General features: G+C 43.2%; 1 long non-coding RNA gene across 1 annotated transcript; it reads right to left on the reverse strand.

The window, feature by feature from the left end:
* Positions 1–16,794: 16,794 nt before the first annotated feature.
* Positions 16,795–18,067, reverse strand: LOC120323605. The gene is made up of 3 exons (XR_005564234.1): positions 17,986–18,067; positions 17,700–17,810; positions 16,795–16,951 (listed from the first exon to the last, which is right to left on the reverse strand). It is a non-coding gene; the product is annotated as an uncharacterized LOC120323605 (long non-coding RNA).
* Positions 18,068–20,037: the final 1,970 nt, after the last annotated feature.

Raw genomic sequence — 20,037 nt, forward strand, 5'->3', positions numbered from 1 at the left:
ACCTGCATGGAGGAGCTGTTCCAGCAGGTACTGCAGGGACTCACTATGCACTTTTGACTAACTTAGCTCTCCCCTATCCACTGCTCCCTCTATCAGGAGACTTTTGAAATTCAAAATAGAATTTCTTTAAACTAAACAGAGATAGAAAGCCAGCTGGAGAAATGTCATACCTTTCTCCTTCAAAGTGCCATACCTTTGTGTATTTGTTGTAGTACCTCAGCTACTAATATGAGCCCTCCCAAGGAATATTACCCTTGGATATTATAGCCAGAGCAGTGGTGTGGTTGCTGTGACAGTACTGTCACCTTTGGAGTACTGGTGATGGTGGCAGTGGTACCCTCTGTCAGAGGAGACTCTGGGCCCTCTCTGAGGATCAAAATTTTCTCAAGCCATGGTCAGCGATGTTGCCATGCCACCCTGTGCCCCAGAAAGCCATTTAAAAGTCTTCTTGTCCCTTTTAAAATTCAACTTTAAAAGCAAGGGATGCAAATCTGGAATTGTGTCCTCTTTCCTTCCTGCACTCCCCCCAAGGACTAGGGCACATTTTCTGTACTTGTTGTTACTTTATGGTTGACTTTTCCCTCTGGTTTCTTATCATCTGAAGCCAGTTTACATTGTATGTGTTTCAGCAGTTTTTTCTGGGCAAGGAATTAATGTCCAGGGGCAGCTGATGTGTTGAAGCTGTAAAGTGGCTTTGGTGTATGTGACTAATGGGTTACAGAGTACTGGGTGTGTGCAGTTTCTTTTTCTGCTCATGGTCTGAACAAAGCAATCATCTCAAATGTGCGGAATGGGAAATCTTAGTCGTAGTACACTCGTGTTGAGTATATGTGGGTAAGCACAGAACATACCTAAACAGATAGATGCACATGCACACATACGTTTGTGAAGCACTTTATCCATATGAAAGAAAAAGCCTTTAGGGAAGTGACCGAACATCAAAAGGTGAGCTTACTTTTGTGGGTAACATCAGTGGTGCCAGGAACTGCAGCTCAGAAAGGTTTCTTACGCTGCTGGAAGCTGCCACACAGAGTGACTTACATCAGGGAAGAAACTTATTTTCTATAAAGGGGTTTGTAAGCAATGAAGCAAAAAGAAGTAAAAACATTAGAAAGGAGCATATTTTGTTCTGTAGTTTCACACAATAGCACAGCAAGAGGTTTTTTATGGCAAGCAAGAGTAAAGGACTTCAATTAAAAAAACTGAGAGCATGATTGATGAAATGTAACATTTTTGTTCCTAAATTAATCCCAAATAAGGGAGCTATGCAGTCCTTAGAGAAGGAAAAGTAATGGAATAATAGGAGGATGGAGAACAGAGATTGGTATTGTTAAACTAACATCGAACATGCTGTTTTCTCTGTTCTTTCTAATTGGCTCAGCCAGTGTCAAAAACCTAAGTAACCAAAACCAAGAACAATTTCAGCAATAGGATCCATATCTGAAGAAGTATAGCTTGCACCTGGGCTGTCCCAGGATTACTTATCATAACTTGATGAGCAGCAGTGAGGAGCACAAATGTGAAATGGCTCTGTTGCCTGCGGTAGATGTGGAGGCAGGGGCAGTGCCAGTGCCAGCCCACAACTTCCACTTCCATGCCACTACTTGAGTCCTGCTACGATTAACAATAATCACTTGTTTATCCCTTCCAAAGTATAGCCAGGGACATATGTGAAATCATATAGTTGCTAACGAGGGATGATTTAATGCCTGGTCAATTTAAGCCAAAACGAAGCACTTGCATTTCCTGTCACACGCTGTCACCACTGGCTGGTGGCCTGAGCAGAGGAGAGCTGACCCAGGCTCTGAGCCAGTCTCCATCATTGCTGGTCAGAGTTAGAAGGAGCAGAGGTTGACCATCCTGCATTATTGCTCCTGTCTGCAGGAGCAGGACATCGCAGTCCCCTCCAGTGAGCTGCCAGCATCGCTTCTCCACTTCTGAGCAGTCACCCCTCCCGCAGTGCCTGGCTGGGCAGCCAGCTCGTCCGGATATGGATGTGGCAGGGCATCAGCAGCCAGTCCTGTGTGTTGGCATCCACAGGAACCCATGGGTGATGGGTGAGGAGACAAAGCAACGTCTGTTCCCCTCCTGGGAGCCTGCCATGCTCTGTGCAGAGCTGTCACTGCTGGGTGCCAGAGAATGTCTGTGAAGCCACAGAGGGGACAATGCGTCCAGGGACAGTGTGGGGTGCCAGGCTTGCAGAGCTGGCTTTGAGGACAAGGTCTTCTCTCACTTAAGCTGCTGGGGTCTAAAACCTCACTGGTGCAGAAATAAATGCAGAACCAGCCTTCTATTTGCACCCCTGTTAGCAAGAATCATCCAGAGAGCCCTTGACAAGCTTGAGGACAGGTTTGGGCCCATGTGAGGCTTGTGAAGTGCAGGGTGCTACAACTGGATCAGGGCAGCCACCAGTATCAGTGCAGGCTGAGGGATGAAGGGGTTAAGAGCAGAGAAAGATTTTGGGGTACTGGTGGATGGAAAGCTGGGCGTGTCTCAGCAATGTGCACTTGCAGAAAGACAATCATATCCTGGGCTGCATCAAAAGCAGCATGGCCAGCAAGGCAAGGAAGGGGATTCTGCCCCTCTACTCTGCTCTGCTCTACTCCACTTGGAGTGCTGCATCCAGCTCTGGGGTCCCCAACACAAGGTTGTGGTCTTTCTGGACTGAGTTCAGAGGAGGGCCACAAAGATGATCAGTGGCGGAGAAGAGAAGGCTCGGGGGAAACTTTACAGCACCTTCCAGTACCTAAAAGGGGCCTACAAGACAGCTGGAGAGTGATGTTTTATAAGATAGCATAGTGATAGGACAAGGAGGAATGCCTTTAAACAACCATTAAAGGATGGGGTTAGATTAGATATTCAGAAGAAATTCTTTCCTGTGAGAGTGGTGAGGCACTAGAACAGGTTGCCCAGAGAAGCTGTGGATGCCACCTCCTGGAAGTGTTCATTGCCCAGGTTGGATGTGTCTCTGAGTAACCATGTGTAGGGAAAGATGTCCCTGCTCATGGCAAGGGGCTTGGACTAGATGGCTTTAAAGGTCTTTTCTAACCTGAACCATTCTGTGATTGAGGCTGGAGACTGCCTTAAGCACTGGCTCTATTCCATGCATGGTTTTGAGGTGCATGGACAGATTTGCTTCTCCCACAGCAGCTTCCTTCTGCTGATGCATGTAGCGTCCTAATGTGGACACTACAGGTGTCCCCTGTCTGGATTGCACAAACCACCCCATCAGCTCTCCCTGGATTTGTTTCAGGTTAAAGCTGACTTTTCCATGTCCGGCAGTGATCTGTGACAACCTCTCATGAGCAAAGTGCACTGACAAGTGGAGGAAGTTTGGTCTGACACAGTCTGTGAAACAGCCCTGTCAGCAGTGGACCTCTGCCTGAGCTGATGGTAATCCCATTCCTTTAGTTCTCCTTAATGCAATTTAGAGCATTAGAAACAAATTTGCAAATTGCAAAAAGGTAGCTTGTCTTAAGATACTCAGTTGCTATGCTAAGACAGCAAGAACAGGCTATAAAAGTTATTTCAGTAAGCAGTGGATGCATCAGTGACAGTGCTGACCACTAAGAGCTCAGCTGAACTTCTGGTCAATTCAGGACAGTGTGTTCTTCTTCCTGGGAAGTGGCTGATTGCTGCAGATGATTTTGTCTTTCCCAGGTTGCTGAGCTGCCAGTGTAGAGCAGATAATGCTACAACCTGTGATAGCAGAGGTGAAGTTCTGCAAGGATAGGCAGCAAGCACACAGCAAAGACACAGCTGGTGCTTGGCAGGGAAACTGAGTGCCTGGGGCTCATGTGGTGGGTATCATGGGCCTGAGATGCCCCTTGCACTGGGCAGGTAGTGCTGGCACATGGATGGAAGCAGCTAATGCTGTGCTTGTTTACTGCACGCGTGCTGCTATTTCCAACTACATGACTCTGCCTGTGTTCCTGAGGGAGATTAAGGCTGCCCTTCTCTCTGTGAATCCTCAGCTGAGATCATCCGCAGCTTTAGTATCTGTGCTTCAGCAGGGCTGAATCCCATCTTGCAAACAGTTTCATGCTCAGTGCCCCTGTGATGGTGCCATGAAGGATTACTACAGATGTGCTGGGGACCAACGAAGACAAAAGACATGTTTCTTCCACAACTACCTTGTAGAGCAGGAGCAGAAGCACTGGAGAGTAGATTCTTCTCCAGGCAATCATCAAAAGGACCTCTGACTGTCATTCCCAGAGGATAAATCCCAGTAGGACTCACACAGGTGTGATAGCTGTGCTCTCTGTCAGCAGTCCCAGCTTGGTTGGAGCTTCCAGCCAAGGGTCCCAAGCATGGTGGGATCATGCATGCCAAAAGGCTTGGTGACCTCTTCAGTGGTGCTATCACTGGGGTGACACATGACATGCAAGTGGCTGGTGCTGATCCATCTGGAAAGTTAAATATAAATATAAAATGTCTTAATTACTTTTGTAAGCATAGTTTATGACCTTCAGGAGCCTTCAGTACCCAGGCCTGCAGTGCCCAAGGTTGTGTATGATGGCCATGACATCATGGAGCCAGCCAGGTCTGACTGTCAGTGTTTCTCATGGCACTCAGAGCACAGCCTGGGGTGCCAGAGGCCTCTTAGCCAAGCACATGTGAAAAGGGACGCTGTGGAAAGTGCTGCAGATCTTTCTTGTTTAACACTCCTGTGGAGCAGAAATATAAAGATAGGATGTCTTTCAGCTCTTTTCCACTGGCCTTTCACAGGACATTTTATTTTTACTTTCAAAACCATGCAATGCAATACTCTGGAAGTACTGTCCTCCTCTATAAAAAAACACCAACAAAACCAGCATAATCCTCTGTGTTTGGAGAAGTACACTTGCTAAGCCAGATTGCTTTTGACCTGGATGGCAGGCTCCTGCTTGCTTGTCTGGCTTGGTTTCTAAGTCAGCTCCCATGGTTTGGGCAGCTGCTGTAACTCCCTTTCTCCAGAAGGACACTAGGAACTTAGGTGAAATCTAGGTCAGCCAAATCAAGGAAAAAAAAATTAAAACTTGTGTCTGAATGAAAGTGTGGAAAAACTGCATTTAAAAATGAAATTTCTTTAAGAGGTGTCTGTCATGACAATTCTATTAAAGTGGGGCTTCCCAAATTTGGAGGTTGTTTAAATTTCCTAAATTGTTTTCTGAGAACTGACTAAGCAGTTTGCCAAACTATAATCACTGGCTATAAATGTGATGCCATCCAGAGATGATAAGTGTTACTTGTATCTATAAAACTTTATTTTCCTCATGCTTTGCCTTCCCATTTCCAGTGGTTCACGGTTTGAGATTTCAAGAAGATGAGTAGTTTGTGGAGAGTCCCTCAAAGAGGAAATGCACAAGGTGCTCTTCTTGATGATTTCTGGGATTTTTTTTTATTACCTTACACAGGCCACACAAAAATAATTTCCCATTAATATTTTATTTATTTATTTACCCTAGTATAGAAAAATAGTACCATCAAATCTTCACATGGACTATGTTTGCTTTTCGCTCTGAGTGCTGTTTTGTAAATCATAATGCTACTTTTATAAAAACATAGGACAAGTCTTCTGTCCATCTTCTGTATGTTTCAGTGTTGCTAGAACAGAAAACAATGAAGATTTCAATGGACTCAGTGTCTCAGCATCTTAGCATAGTGTAACCAACAGGATATGTCAAGAAGATGCAGCTGACTTCTTTCAGTGTGTTACATCTTTAAGCCTGCAGCTGATTTGTGTAAACAGTTATTTTCTCAACAATCTCTTATATGAGGAAGCTTCCTGTGAATTGCATAATTTGAGGCAGAAAAAAAACACAGTGAGCAAAAATATCGCTGGGAGAGTCTAGAGCGTGAAAGGAAAACAATAGGTGCTTTTATCTCCTCTGATTGCCAGCAGCCATGTGTGTTGAGAACATTCATCACATAGGTTTGGTCTCCCAAGGCTGTGGCCACAAATTCAGTTCCTTCCCCACTGCTGCCTTCAAGCTTAGTGTCTCCCCCCACCACTAGTTCAATGTGAGGTGTCCACAGAAACTGGGACAGATGACTGGGAAAGGCAGCAGTGACAAGTGACAGGGATGGAGCTGTTAACTGTGCACATTTCTGAGCAGTGAAGAAAGTTTGAAAGCAAAGGAGCAAGGAAAGATGAAAGAGAAAACAAGGAAGTATCAGAAAAAGAAAATAAGTATCAAAAGAAGCTATCAGAAAAAGAAAACTGGTTGAGGAGTTACTAGCAAAGATCAATGAGACAGGGAGTATCTCCCATAAGGAGCACTCCCATACGGAGCAAAATAGCAGGTTAAAGGGAAATGAGGTTTCTCCTCTCCTTAATTTGGAAGATACTTTTCTTTTCTTCAAGTGCACACATTCATTTGATACCAGATGTCCGGGAATAAATAAGGTTTCTCTGCCTTTTATGACCCGAATCCTGTCATTTCTATAGAAGGAATGATTCAAAATAATTTGTAGCATCATCACTACATTTCCCATATAGTAAGCATTAGATTTCATGTAGATAAAACATACCTTTAATCTAGAGAAAAGCTACCAGATGGGAACCAAAAAGCTCACAGATAAACCCACCAACTGAAAGGGTGCAGGGAAGGCTCTTCACCTCTGCACTGGGATGTCCCTGTAAGAAAGGCAGGTACAGGGGCTGGGTCTCCATGCCTCCCACCCTACCACAGCACTGAGAACAGGTACATTCCCAGGTGAGTCTCGTGTTCCTTAGGAAGGCAGGGCAATTACTTAAAGCATATGTTAGTGAGAGTGGCTGCAGGTTTAACATCATTCTGTAATTCAGACTTGCCAGCTTGGTAAAGAGTGCTGTTTACCTCCACTCTAAAGCCTCGCAGCACTGAGTGAAACTCTGTACTCTAGTGATGCCTAGCACGACTATGAACAGGCCACACTCCAGTGGAACAGCAGCTAAAGTGGTTTTCCAGGTTCTTGATCCAGTCTCACATGCAGTTGATGCAATGATTTTTGCCTGAGGAGTTGTATGCCTGTTTCCAGTGGCTCCTCTCCGGCTACAGTCCCTATCCTACAGGTGTGTGCTCTACAGAAAGCATTGGTTTTGGCCCAGACACAATGTCTTTGGAGAAGTGACCTGACTGGGGCTGTTTTGGTGTGTTTTTTTGTTTGTTTTCTACTCCTATCCTCTTCCTTTTTGCTTGCTCCACCTTCATACTGTTTGCAAAGAGCTTCATATGCTGAGAGAATCCATTTTTTCACACTCCTACACGACTTCAAAGATGACCTTGATATGGGACATTCCAGATAATAAGAAATCTCCACACTGATTGTTTGTACTGGCTTCTATTTTTGAGCTGTGCTATCAAAATCGTCCTTGCTACAGGTCAGCACAAGCAGAGTTGTGCATTTCATCGGTCTGGTAAGTTAGGCTGTGTTTAAGAGGAAGGCATGCTGTGTATTTTGTCAATAGCACATTCTGGTTTCCTCCCAAGTGCCTCTTTCAGTATGCTGATGACTATTCACTGCAACAAGACAAGCACTAAGGCACAAAAACTTTAGGACAGGTCCATATCCCACTTTGACTTCTCTTACACAACCTTATGGGAAATCACTTAGGTACATACGTGGCTGCCACTGCAGCCCAGCCTATATCCTCATCTAAAATGATGAGATTTAATTGAATCAAAGATGAGCTGGTATAGAAATGTGTGGGGGAAAGGAAAAGAGGAGGCACCATACAGATGTTCATGAAATACATCTAGTCAACAAACGTCTTCTTGCGAACATCACAGTGAGGAATTAAAAAATGTTTCATCATGCTAATGCTGTGGGAAGGTTGTGTGTAGCTCAAACACATCAGAAAAGAATAATAAGAAGATACTAGTGCCTTGGTGAGTTTTAAGAATAGTCTGGAAGGTTTTTTTTTTGTCAGTACTAAGCCCCCAGCCATCTCATTTATTTTATAGACCTGAGTTTCAAAATTATGATATTCTGATGAGAGTAGTAGATAAGCAATTAGCAGATACCCTGCACAGAACAAGCTACTTGTTCTGCAGTAGTGCTCAGAGGCACAGAGTGTATCACATATTTCCAGAGAGTCATTGTGTTTAATTGATACTCTCTAAAGATGATAGACTCTGCTGGTTGCCTTTTCTTTCTTGCTCACCCTTTTCTCACAGTATTTGATATTTCCACTGTAATCCTCCAGAAGTGCTAAAAAGAAGGCAGCATTCTCTGCCCACATCTTGCCTGTCTCTGCAGTAAGTCTCTTGGGTTTAATCAAGTGAGTGATGAGGTGTGAAACTGTGATAATCATAAATAAATACTATTTTATGTGAGAAGTGTTCTAAGTGACAAAAGGAGTTGTTTTTATGGAGACTGTCATCAACTTTTATTTTTCTTACTGAAGAACAGTCTGAATTCCCCTTTTCAACCTCACTCCATGTCATAAGAGACACTTGTGCAGTTTGCCCTTATGGCCCAGGTGAGAGAGTGAAGGTAGATCCATTGCATTGCAGAGGGTCTGTTATTAGCTGCATGTTTCCATGATCAGATTCTGATTCAACACAGTGTTGGGAACTACTTTGTGCTGCTCAGCATCTTTCTGACTCTACCTGATGATTGCTAGGTAAGCAAGGACAGTTATGCTGCATCAATGAACAATGCAGTTGGGCGACCTGCTTCTAGCTACTGCCTCCAAACTCCTGCTTTGGCGCAAGTTATTCCTGTGCCTGAAAGGGGCAGCTGTATTACCGTGCCTGTGACCTGCTTCTGACTGGGGCATCTGGATTGCCAGCCACATCTTGGAGACAACTGCAGAGAGAACAGAGTCTTGATTTGGACTTGGAAATCTCTTTTCTGCACCATAAGGAGTGCAAAGAGTTGCCAAGTTCCCTATCAAGGAAAAAATCAGTGAATGAGAGAAAAAATCATTTCGGGTTGTTGTTCTGTCTCAGATATACCCCTCATTTACAAAGTCTTCTACTTTAGAATGGGATGCCTCACAGTTCATGCCCTGTTTCTTTGTCTCCCAATTAAAGGTTCAGGCAAGGCAGACTGTCTCCAATTTTTGTGGAAGCTCTTGTCAAACACCAAATGTCTGTGTTCAAGTTGTCCCACCTCATTCTAGTTTGGGGATGGGTTCTGAGAGCTACCTTATGTGCTTTTCAGCAGTTTCTGTACAGGGTCCTGCATTTTGTTTGATTTGGACCTGAAAAAAATCCGAACTCTTATAAATGTTTTGACCTGCTGCTGGGCTATAGAAATCTATTCTTAGAGCAAACGATGCTATGGCAACTGTCCCTGCAATATGACACAGTAACAAGAATTCTGTCTTCTTTTAATCTGTAGCTCCCAAAATACCTTCTACACATCCCAAGCCACCTGGCTTTCCCCACCCTCTTCAGAGCTGGGGAAGCAGCTCCTTCCCAATTTATTTTTCTAGTTCAATCTGAGGCAAAACCATTCTAAGCCAATTTAAGTAGATCAGAAATAACGTACTCAGTCCCAGCTGTCATAACCTATATTGTAGGACAGTCCCCTTGCTTTTCTATGACTCTTTCCCAGTGGCTTATATGATCCCATTTCCCCTCAGGACTTGCTAAATAATCCTTTGACATGGGCTTTATCATACACTGTGTTCCTCTTTGTATATCCTACCAAAGGTGAGTTGTGAAATCTTCTGTTTGCACATTTTTGAATCAATATAACATAGCATTTATTCAGAGTTAACATTTCTATACAAAACCTTCTCTGACAAGACTAGCTTGTGTTTTATGAATTGATTAGCTCTTGATTACAAGAGCTAGATTTTTGGGAGCCCAAATGCATCGTTTGGTTGGGATGTACCTACATCCATGCTGAGAGATGGGCTCTGCCTTAAAGAGCTGGAGACTGGGTGTTATAAACATACTCAGAACTAGCCATTACACACTCAGATGTGTTAGCAACAGACCTGTAGAAAAATCTGAAATGTTTCAACTCTCCCAATCTATGCTAATTATCTACTAATTTCTCAAGTACACTGTGGGCTTGTACAAGGCATCCTGCTAGTAATTGGGAGCTGCAAGTGCTGTTTGCTTGAGTACCGAACCACCTACAAATTTCACAGCATTTGGTGAATAATTGAAGAATTTGTGTGTTCAGTACATCCCATATGCCATGACTGTCTTCAAGCGATAGCAACAATATGGCTATTGAAAACTTCTGCACATAACAGATCAATTCATCCCTGATGCAACCCCACTAACAACTGACCTGCAGGTGGAGAAGCAACACACAAGGCTGCAGGATGTAAAGTGGCTCTTCCTGCTCTCCTGCTTGGGCTCTCTTTGAGCTGCTGCCCTGCCAGCATGCCACCCGTGTGTCTGTGCTACCGATTCACTGAGGTATGGCTGATAATACCATTTACAGCTCTTCAGCAGGGTCCCAAGGGCATTACAAAAGTAAATTGTCATTGCTAAAACGTGGGCATGAATAAAAATACTTGCCCTGATTTCTCTGCCATAATGATCATAATTTCTAATATAAATTATGTTAACCTTCTTCCTCTCATAAACCATGTTTTAACTCCTTAAGGAGAAAGAACAGGGTGACAGACTAAGTATAATGTATTGCATTTTAAAATTTAGTGCTGTTCCTCAAATTTCTTCTTTTTACTTTATTTACTGATCCTGGAAGCATTTTAATCACTATCCTCCTTTTATGAAATGCAATGTACTGATACTTTTGTATCTGATGCAAGTTTTCCCTACTGGAATGTAAATTCCCTAAAATACATGCTGTTCCCATCATGATTATTTCTTCCAGCTTTTTGGTTGTCTTCCTACAGCACAGGAGGATGGACAAACATTAAAGCTGAGCAGGGCAAAGGGAGGGAAGGGCAAGTGGGTGACAGTGCAGAGTCCTTCTCTGCCCCAGCTGTGGGATGAGGGATCTAATCGTCACCCTCAGCTCCCAGACTGGAGCAGTTTCACTCTGTTGGCACCTGTTAATTGGGGCGCAGGTTTGAACTCAGTGCTTGTGCCTCAGGTGAACACCTGAGCCATCTGTCTATCCAACCTGCCATGCTGCCATCCAGCAGGTACTGAATCATCCACGCAGCAAGGAACATCTCCAGGAGGAAAGGAAGCAATAGCCTAACACTCAGTGCAAGACTTTGGACTTTCAGTCTCTAAGGCCAGCAGTCTGTCTGCTGGGGTCTGGAGCAAGCTTCTTTGATTGGACAGCTTTGGTGTTAATCGTTATACATTTATTTATCTTTTTTTTGTTTGTTTTTGGCCTAAGAGAAAGCTACATCCCTGGCAACAAGCACCCCACCACTTCAGCATGGCCTGGGCTCATATTTTGGTAAAAACCACATGGGCAGGCTGCAGCCACCCATGGCTGTGCCCTGGCAACTCTCATTCTGACAATGGCACTCATGTCCATGCAAAAACTCCCTTCTGCTGCACCTGTATAAATAATTCTTTGTTGTGCATGTGCATTTATGTAGTCAGCCTGAGTTTTCTGAAATTTCTAGGGGTACAGGAGAGGGAAGAAGCATAAGCCCCACTGGGATTAACCCTGTCTGGCTGTTCACAGCTCTGCCTTTATGTGTTTTCCCAACCTATTCTTCCCTTCCCTCCTCTCACACCCACTGGTAGAGTTGAGTTTTCCCAGCAGTGACTAATAGTGTCACCTCAATGACAGGGCAGCAGCTTCTTCCCCTCCACTCCCCAGGCACTTTCTGGAGGAGGCACTCGAAGGTGCATGGGTTTTGAATTCTTTTGGATGGGCTTCTGCACGCCCAGAAGAGATGTGGGGAGCAGCTGCCTGGGCACCGGACCACGTGTGAGCAACCTGGGTGTTTGTAAATGAGGCAAAAGCCATGGAGGCAGTCCACATTACTGTCTCCCTGGGACTTATGTTTCATTCATCTTTGACGCTTTGCATCATGCCTTTTTGTTGTTACTATCTATCATGCACTTAGCACGTGTTTTTAACTGGGTAATTATTTGTCCTTAGGCAAAGCATGTACTCCAGCATCTGTCATTAGCAGCACCATGTGTTCAGTTCATGCTGTACATCTTCAAGTACTATATTTGGATGTCTCTGTCATAAAATACCTCAGGTGCCCTGTGGAGGCCTTAGACAGCCTTTGATGGACTCCAGACATCCTCCTCATTGTCCAATTATCTAGTTGTTTACCAGTTGGACTCTCAATCACCCTATTACATTAATTGCAGCATTCCAATAAATAGATTTCCTGTTTTTCAGGCCTATATGCTATCATTTCAGCCTACCACCACATACAGACCAGGAATGAATGCTGCCAATTTGCACTGCATACCAAAAGCAAACAGAGCAAACTTCCCAAGAGAGCTGAGGAGGACTTTGATGTCTGCAAGGACACTGTGCACTGTGGGGACAGCTTGGGCTCCTAACTTCAGACTTCCCTGCTGAAGAGAAAATTTGACCCCCAGTTCCACTTTAGCCTGTAAGAATTGTGATTTCCCAAACCACTAGCCAACTCTATCATAAGTACCAGCAATGGTACTTTTGTCCTTCTTTAGCATATTTAGCATATATTTTCTAAATACAGTAGGATACTCAGTCTTTTTCATGCAAGATGCCATGGACACTTCATCTTTTTTTTTTTCCCCTTCAGTAAGTCTTGCCATTCGGAATCATCTGCTCTACATTTGATTTCCCATAGAAAATGTTTGCAATACTATTTTATTCCTATGGAAATGTCTTTATTTCCCATAGGAATAATATGCAATAAAGACATTTTATTCCACTGCATTTGTCACATTCAAATGACTGTCTCGGGCCTAGACATTTTCCTGTCCTTCTACAAAAATATATGTACTTGTTCAGGTTCTGAAAATATTGGAGGATCTGCTTGACACTAAATTAAGACTATTTACTTCCAGACGCCCCTCTAGTCCCACCCTGCCACCCCGCCTTCCTTACCCTCTTTACTACAAGGCTTCCTACACCTTGAGTGTTTATGCCAGTGAAGTCGGTGGAGGAATCTTTTCTGCCAAATGAAGTCTTACTCATTAAGCAGCAATTTGTTGTTATATTTAGCACTGGTTTCCTCACTGAGCAGACTCCACAATCCCAGAAAATACCTGTGGTTTCTGTGGGAACTTTGTGTAGGTTGCTTATGAAATTCTACCTGTTGTGCATGTTCTCCACCAAGGACCAAGCTGGAGCAGAGACGTTTCCAGTGAAGATTTTGGGTCAGCCAGGACTGAAATTATTCCAGCTCTGGCAAATAAATAGCAGCATGGTAATCAGTCTGGGAAATCCAACATAGCTGACACTAGAAAACACCGAGGGTGCTGCAATGGGAGCAGGAGTTGGGAGACACCTGGCACTCACTGGGCACACAGGGAGTAACGGCATGCAGTGGTCTGCACAGGACTGTGAGAACCAACGCTATGTCCAGGACCCCCCCACGTCCCGGCAGACTGTCCAGAACAGTCCTTTTTCTGTGGGCTACTGTCTCAGTGAGGCTGTGCTTCAGCGTAAGAAGGATTGTGAGCACAACACATGCTCAGGGGTCAGAAGGCTGGAGTTAGCATGGAGCATCAGTGGGTGAAGGAGAGGTAGAAGGGGCTGTGCTTGCACACTGAAGTCATTCTTCATAGAAGATGGCAGTTTTATAGTTACTTCACAGTCTTCGGAAATACATATTCAGTACTAACAAGAGTTAAACAAAAACATTTTAAAATCATAGTGCCTGCTTTAGTTCAGAGCAAATGAACAATTGGGTGGTTTTTTAGGCTGAGTACACTCCCTGTTCTTATCAAACATGCAGCATGCTTCCTACCCTTCGTATCTTCTACTGCATCTTTTAGTTCCTTTTAAAATACTCCTTCTGCTAAGTGCAGAGAGATGCAACTGATTAATTGTATCACAGTAACATTCCTCAGTGGCTACACAAACAGTTCCTTCTTCTCCTCCTTCTCCTACTTTCCCAGCCTAAGTGACATTTATTTTTATGAATTGCTGGATTTGAGGCCCAGGTACCTCTTGGGGCTGAGCTGAGACCTAATGCCACATTTACCCTCTTCTGAGAAACTGGGAGTGAGAATTTCAGGTTTCTCCTTTGTTCCACAGTGGACAGCACTAAATGGAGGGAGGCTACGAGCTGTAAACCATTTCTTGTCTGCAGTATGAGTCTCGTCTCTAAGCAGATTTTTTTTTTTCCTGGTAAAAGACAATAAAGCAAGTCTTTAATGTCAATAGAAAATCCCATGTCTTTCCATTCTTATTAACCAGAACAACTCTTTACCTTTTTCCTGCAGCACAGCTTAGTCCCAGTATTTTCACATGGTTGAGGGAAGATTCGGTGGAACAATAAAAAGATCACAGCAGAAACCAGAAAATTATCACAGCTATTTGGGAACAGCACTGAACACAGAGCAGTTCCTTATCTTCTAAAAGGCATTGATGTACAAAATACCTGAATACGTATTTTATAGATGCATTGCTTTTTAGTATAGTAATTTTACAGCCTAATTGCACTCTAAAAGCAATTATGTCTTGTAATATGATCTCTGGATGTAATGGAGACATTAAAAATGTCTCTGTAATTAATGACAACTTAAAATCTTCTGCATCAAAAGCCCTCTGCATCCAAGACTTTTCATGCAGCTACAACTGTGAGGCTAATGCATTTTTCATGTTTTCACATGCCACAGTGCAGGTTTGGCAAATGGGGTGCACAGCTGCTGGCTTCCAGGGCTGAATTTCAGAACTGTCGTGGCAGGACCAGTGGCTGAGCCATCTCCCCTTCCTGCAGCTCAGGTGCTATGCAAATCTGAGCAATACTACACATTTTTCTATCAGGATCTGGACGCTGGCACAAAGCCACTGGTGCCTTTGCCCCCAGAAATTCTCTTAACCAGTAAAGTTTTGATTTCAAGCCCCACTTCCACCCTTCCAGAACAGGAACCATCAAAATTATGTTTTTGTCAACATGATCTTGTTACTGAACCCTTGTCCAAGTGAGTTCTAAAACTGCCATATTAATTGCACACTACAGTTTAATCACCATGTAACCACATTTCTGTGATTACTTTGTCCTTTAGGGAAGAGGCCCTGTCTCTGCTGGGATAGAGAGCTGGTGGTATAAGTTTCTGTGCTTTTCTAAAGACTCCAGGATGCATATATGCACTCCGATTTCAGATAAGCTTAGCTAGCCAAGGTAAAGCATACGGGGAAACCTAGAACCTTTATGGCCAGCTAACCTGGAGTCAAGCATCCCAGCTTCCTAACAAGCTTTCAGTAAGTATTAGGACTGCTTCTGCCATAATTTCACAGAGCTAGCATGGCTGGAAAAACACACCTGTTTTGGCCATCATGGAAACGTGTCTAGGGAATCACAGAATCCTAGAGTAATAGAATGGTTTGGGTTGGAAGGGAGTTTGAAGATCATGTAGTTCCAAACTCCCTGCCATGGGCAGGGATGCCTTTCATTAGCTCAGGTTGCTCAAAGCCCCATCCAGCCTGGCCTTGAACACTGCCAGGGATGGGGCATCCACAGTTTCTCTAGGCAGCCTGTGCCAGTGTCTCACCACTCTCTGAGTAAAGAATTTCTTCCTAATATCCAATCTAAATCTGTCCTCTTTTAACTTAAAACTGTTCACCCTTGTCCTATGTGACATCTGTCACATATGTCCTATGTTCACATGTACCCATGTGAAAAGTTTCTCTCACTCTTTTCATAACCCCCTTTAAGAACTGAAAGGCTGCAAGGAAAACTGAGAACCTACTTGGATCAACTAAGATATATATTTTTTAAAGATTATGGCTCCACATGTACTAAAAGTGCTAACTCTCCATCTCTACACACCAGCTTAAAAACAGTGATTTTTTTTTATTTGTGGACCAGACAAAAGCTATGAACTTTTCTTAGGTGACATAGATCAGGCTCCTAAATCTGCTGATCACCACTAACAGCTTGCTAGCTAACACGTTTATACACTCCCGTTTGGAAACACCACCCATGCCTACTGCCCAGTACACATGACCACCAGAGCTCAGAGCCAGATGCCTGCTTGATCACCCTCCAGAATCTCTGCATAAGTCAGGCTGAGGAATTACACCCAGCCAACCTTGCACTGAATTCACTATTTCTTATTCATGTAGAAAATATCTAGCACAAACTGTTGTGCTAGATAAATTTGGGGGGCTGCACAGAGACTATGTCTCCCACACACTGGGTATTTGGACATATAGCTGTCACATGAGGTGTGCAAAGAGTCATCAACCAAATTTGAGGACTGTTACATAGGCATGTACAAACTTTCTTTTCAGAAGGGTATAAGTAGAACTGATAATTCTATGCTTTCTTACTAAAGCTGTTGATTGTTGGGAAGATATTTTACGCAAAACGGTGCATCAGGACCCTGCTTTTGCAAAAGCACCATGTTACTCTTCAGGCTGTTTTATGTAAGAGTATATCTTGTTAACCAAAGTAGTAGTTGCAAGCACAAGGGAAGAATGCAATGGCTATGATACTACAAACGTTCACTAGAACTGGAACAATCTTCTTTGATCTATAATATTCCTACAGGGAAGTTGTAACAGTCGTAAAGCTCTCAGACCTACTTACTGAGGTAAATACTGGGTCACCATATATTTAGTAATGATAACACAAACCTCAGAAAAATACAGTGTATGAATAACTTCCTCCAAATAACTATAGAGGGGGAAACAGGAAGGGATTTGCCTGAATGTGTTCTTAGTTGCTTCTCTTTGTACAGATAAATCAGTGAGTGCTCTGTTGTATTTTCTGTGTTCTAGGAGATAAGAATGCTCAGAGAAGGTCTGTAATTATTTCACTTAGTCTGTCCTTTATGGAGGGAGATGAAAAATAACCACAGCAATCCCATTGAAAAATTGGACTTTGGAGAAAGAAAAAAAAATCTGTCTTCTTCCATCTTCCTCTTCCATCTGGATGGTGTATCAATATTCTGTGGCTTACAGGCATCTGTAAGATAACAAGGTAGTATCCTAAAATTAGATTAACTGGGCATTTACATGGTAGCAGCATTCTGTAGTGATGAGGTAAAATCAGAATAGATGCCTCTTGGAGATTTCCTTTAGGGCTTCTTTGGCAAAGGCACAGTCTCACTTTATCCACAGAGCAAGGAAGGTCCAGGCCAGGAACTTCCTGAAGGCAAACAAATGGTTCTGACTGTTATCGCACCTGCTTTGTGCCACACAGATGTGAAACCTAGTTACATGCACGGAGCAGTTCATGGTTGATGTCTCTGTAGATATTTTCTCATGGTAAACAGGGCTCCAAGTCCTTGGGTAGCCCAAGAGTCAAATGCCTTGGGCACTTCCATTACATGCTCATGTAATTGGGGATGATTTCTAGTTGCTTGGCAGGTTGCCTTCTGGGTACTTTAGAAAGGTGTGGTGGTTTTGTTTTGGTTTATTTGTTTTGGTTTGGGTTTTTTTTTTGGTAAGAAGTTATCTGCCACACATGGTGTTTAGGCTGTGCAGTTTTTTAATACGATTACTGTAGTGCATCACCATAGCAGAGCTCATCTGAGAGGTAGTTTTTCTTTTTATCAGTGAAGCCTTTTTCTGCTGCCATGTTAGACTTCTTGAACCCCATCTAGTACTAGTACTGCAGCCAGTAATGAGAAGAACATCAGAGGTAAATAACAAATGAGCAAAACCCTAAGGTTTTGCTGAGTATCCTGGTTTGAGCAGGAACACCAGCTCACCTAAACCAAGGGACAACCAGTGAGTTCACGTGAAACATGCAGATCTGGTGAGTCATGATGTACTCTTGACACTTAAAGCATTGGCATGTCTGTGTCCTGAACAGGTTCCTGCTGGAAAGAGAGGAGGTGGTCTGAGCAGAGGTAGGTATTTCCACGCTCTGCTGGTTTTGTCTGGGATAAAGTTAAATTTCTTCACAGTAGCTAGTATGGGGCTGTGGTTTGTATTAGTGCTGAACACAGTGTTGATATTACAGAGATGTTTTCATTACTGCTGAGCAGTGCTTACACAGAGCCAAAGCTGTTTCTGCTCCTCACCCAACCACACCAGCAACCAGGCTCGCAGTGCACAAGGATTTGGGAGAATATACAGCTGGGATAGCTGATCCCAACTGCCAAAGGGATATTCCAGACCTTATGACATCATGCTCAATACATAAAGTGAGGGGAAGAAGGTAAAGGGGGGAACATTTGGAGTGATGGTGTTTGCCTTCCCAAGCCAACATTACATGTGACAGGGCCATGCTCTCTGCAGAGAGCTCTCTGCTCTCAGCCTCTGCAGAGGCTGAACACCTGCTTGCCCATGGGAAGCAGTGAATTATTTTCTTGTTTTGCTTTGCTTGCATGTGCAGCTTTTGCTTTCCCTATGAAACTGTATTTATTTTAACCCTCGAGTTTTCTTGCTTTTACCCTTCCAATTCTCTCCCTGATCCTGCTGGTGAGGGAGTGAGCGACCAGCTCTGTGGAGCTTAGTTGCCAGCTGGAATTAAACCACAATCCATACTCCTGGATGGTTTTTCTTTTAATTATTTGGCCTTTCTTAATTGCACCACATGGTTAGAATTGCAATGCTCAACCTTTTGTTATTTTCTCTCAGCTACTTACCAGCTTCTCTGACCTGTACATAGTGTAGATTTATCCTTCTCTGACTCTCTTGATTTCTTCTAATTATTGTTTGTTGGGGGTTTTGTTGTTGTTGTTTTTGTGATGTGGCACTCCTCTCTGCTAGAGTTCTCCACACAGTGTTCCTATGGGGTTTCTTCCCTCAGAAGCTCCAGCACCTTTCTCTCACTGTTTTTGCACTTCCGCTCTATTCTTGTTCAATCTCTTTGTTTGTCTGATTGTAATATTGCCAAGCATGGTAGTGCAGCAGTGAAAGCTCTTCCATCTCTCACATTCTTCTCAGTTGTGACACTTGCTGTTTGAGTTTTAAAGATCTGTTGTTGTCTTTATCCATTGCACTGAGCTTAATAGATCTTCTATCATGGCTGTGTCAAAACATGTCCTAAAGCTCATACAGTGGAAATCCTTGTGTTCTTTTCTTTTGAAACAGTTTTTTTTCTAAATTTATAAAAAATGAATCATTAGAGTAATAGTTCTGCTTGCTGTATCTTTGCTAACTTTGGCATTCCTCCCTTGTTTTCTGATCAGTTATTTCACTACTTTCTACACCATCAAAGGCATACTCTGCAGAAAGCTGGTGGTAATGCTTCCTGTCCTGCCATCCACCCTCTCGCTCAAAATTGCACCTGATGACTAATTGTGTAAGCATGCTCTAGCTTTCTGTGCCATTCCTTTATTCTGCTTCTGCAAGGAAACTCCAGTGAGGAATCATCTCCTATGAATGCGCCTTCATATTTTCAGCAAAATACTTGTCTTACTGACTTTGCACAGTTTGCACCAGTGTGCAGAGTTTCATCCAAACAGCAGTAATATCCATTAAAATGTGGAGGTTGCCCGTTACACAGACTGTCCTGAGCACAGTGACAACTTGCAAGAAATTAAGTAAGGGTGAAGAGGCCTTCCAGCTGAAAAGACTCCCTCTCCAGCTGTTGAGTTCTGGTTCAGCCTTGCTGTGATGCTCACGCTGGGCACTTCTGAAGCGGTCACCGAATGAAGATGTTCTTCCTTGTGCAGTTTTGCTTCCTTTAGTCTGCTGATGGGTTTCTTTTGCAAGGTGGGCTGATTTCTAGATGCACTGTATATTACTGAATTTAAACACTGAGCTTTAGCTTTTCTACTGCCTCCACTGATGCACAATTTAGTCTCACTTATAATGAAATTTGCAGAATTACTCTAGGTAAGAACAGAAAACATTTGCATCACTCAGTAATATAGCAAACAGCCTGATTTGATCAGTTTCACTTGATTTATTTTAATAGGAATAAACTTTACTGCAGCCAATTTGAGGAAAATTTGTCAGCTACTCTTTTTTGATGAAAGTTACTCCCCAGAAAGCTTGATGAGTTTGAGTTATTTGATATATTTGCTGAGTTTCACATTATTTCTCCTTATGTTATGGAAAACATAAATGATAAAAATGTTGCAACTGAATGTTTTG

The sequence above is a fragment of the Pipra filicauda genome, unplaced genomic scaffold, assembly GCF_003945595.2.
Source record: "Pipra filicauda isolate LSUMZ 115617 unplaced genomic scaffold, ASM394559v2 scaffold29_size4552773_pilon, whole genome shotgun sequence".
Classification (NCBI taxonomy): Eukaryota; Metazoa; Chordata; class Aves; order Passeriformes; family Pipridae; genus Pipra; species Pipra filicauda.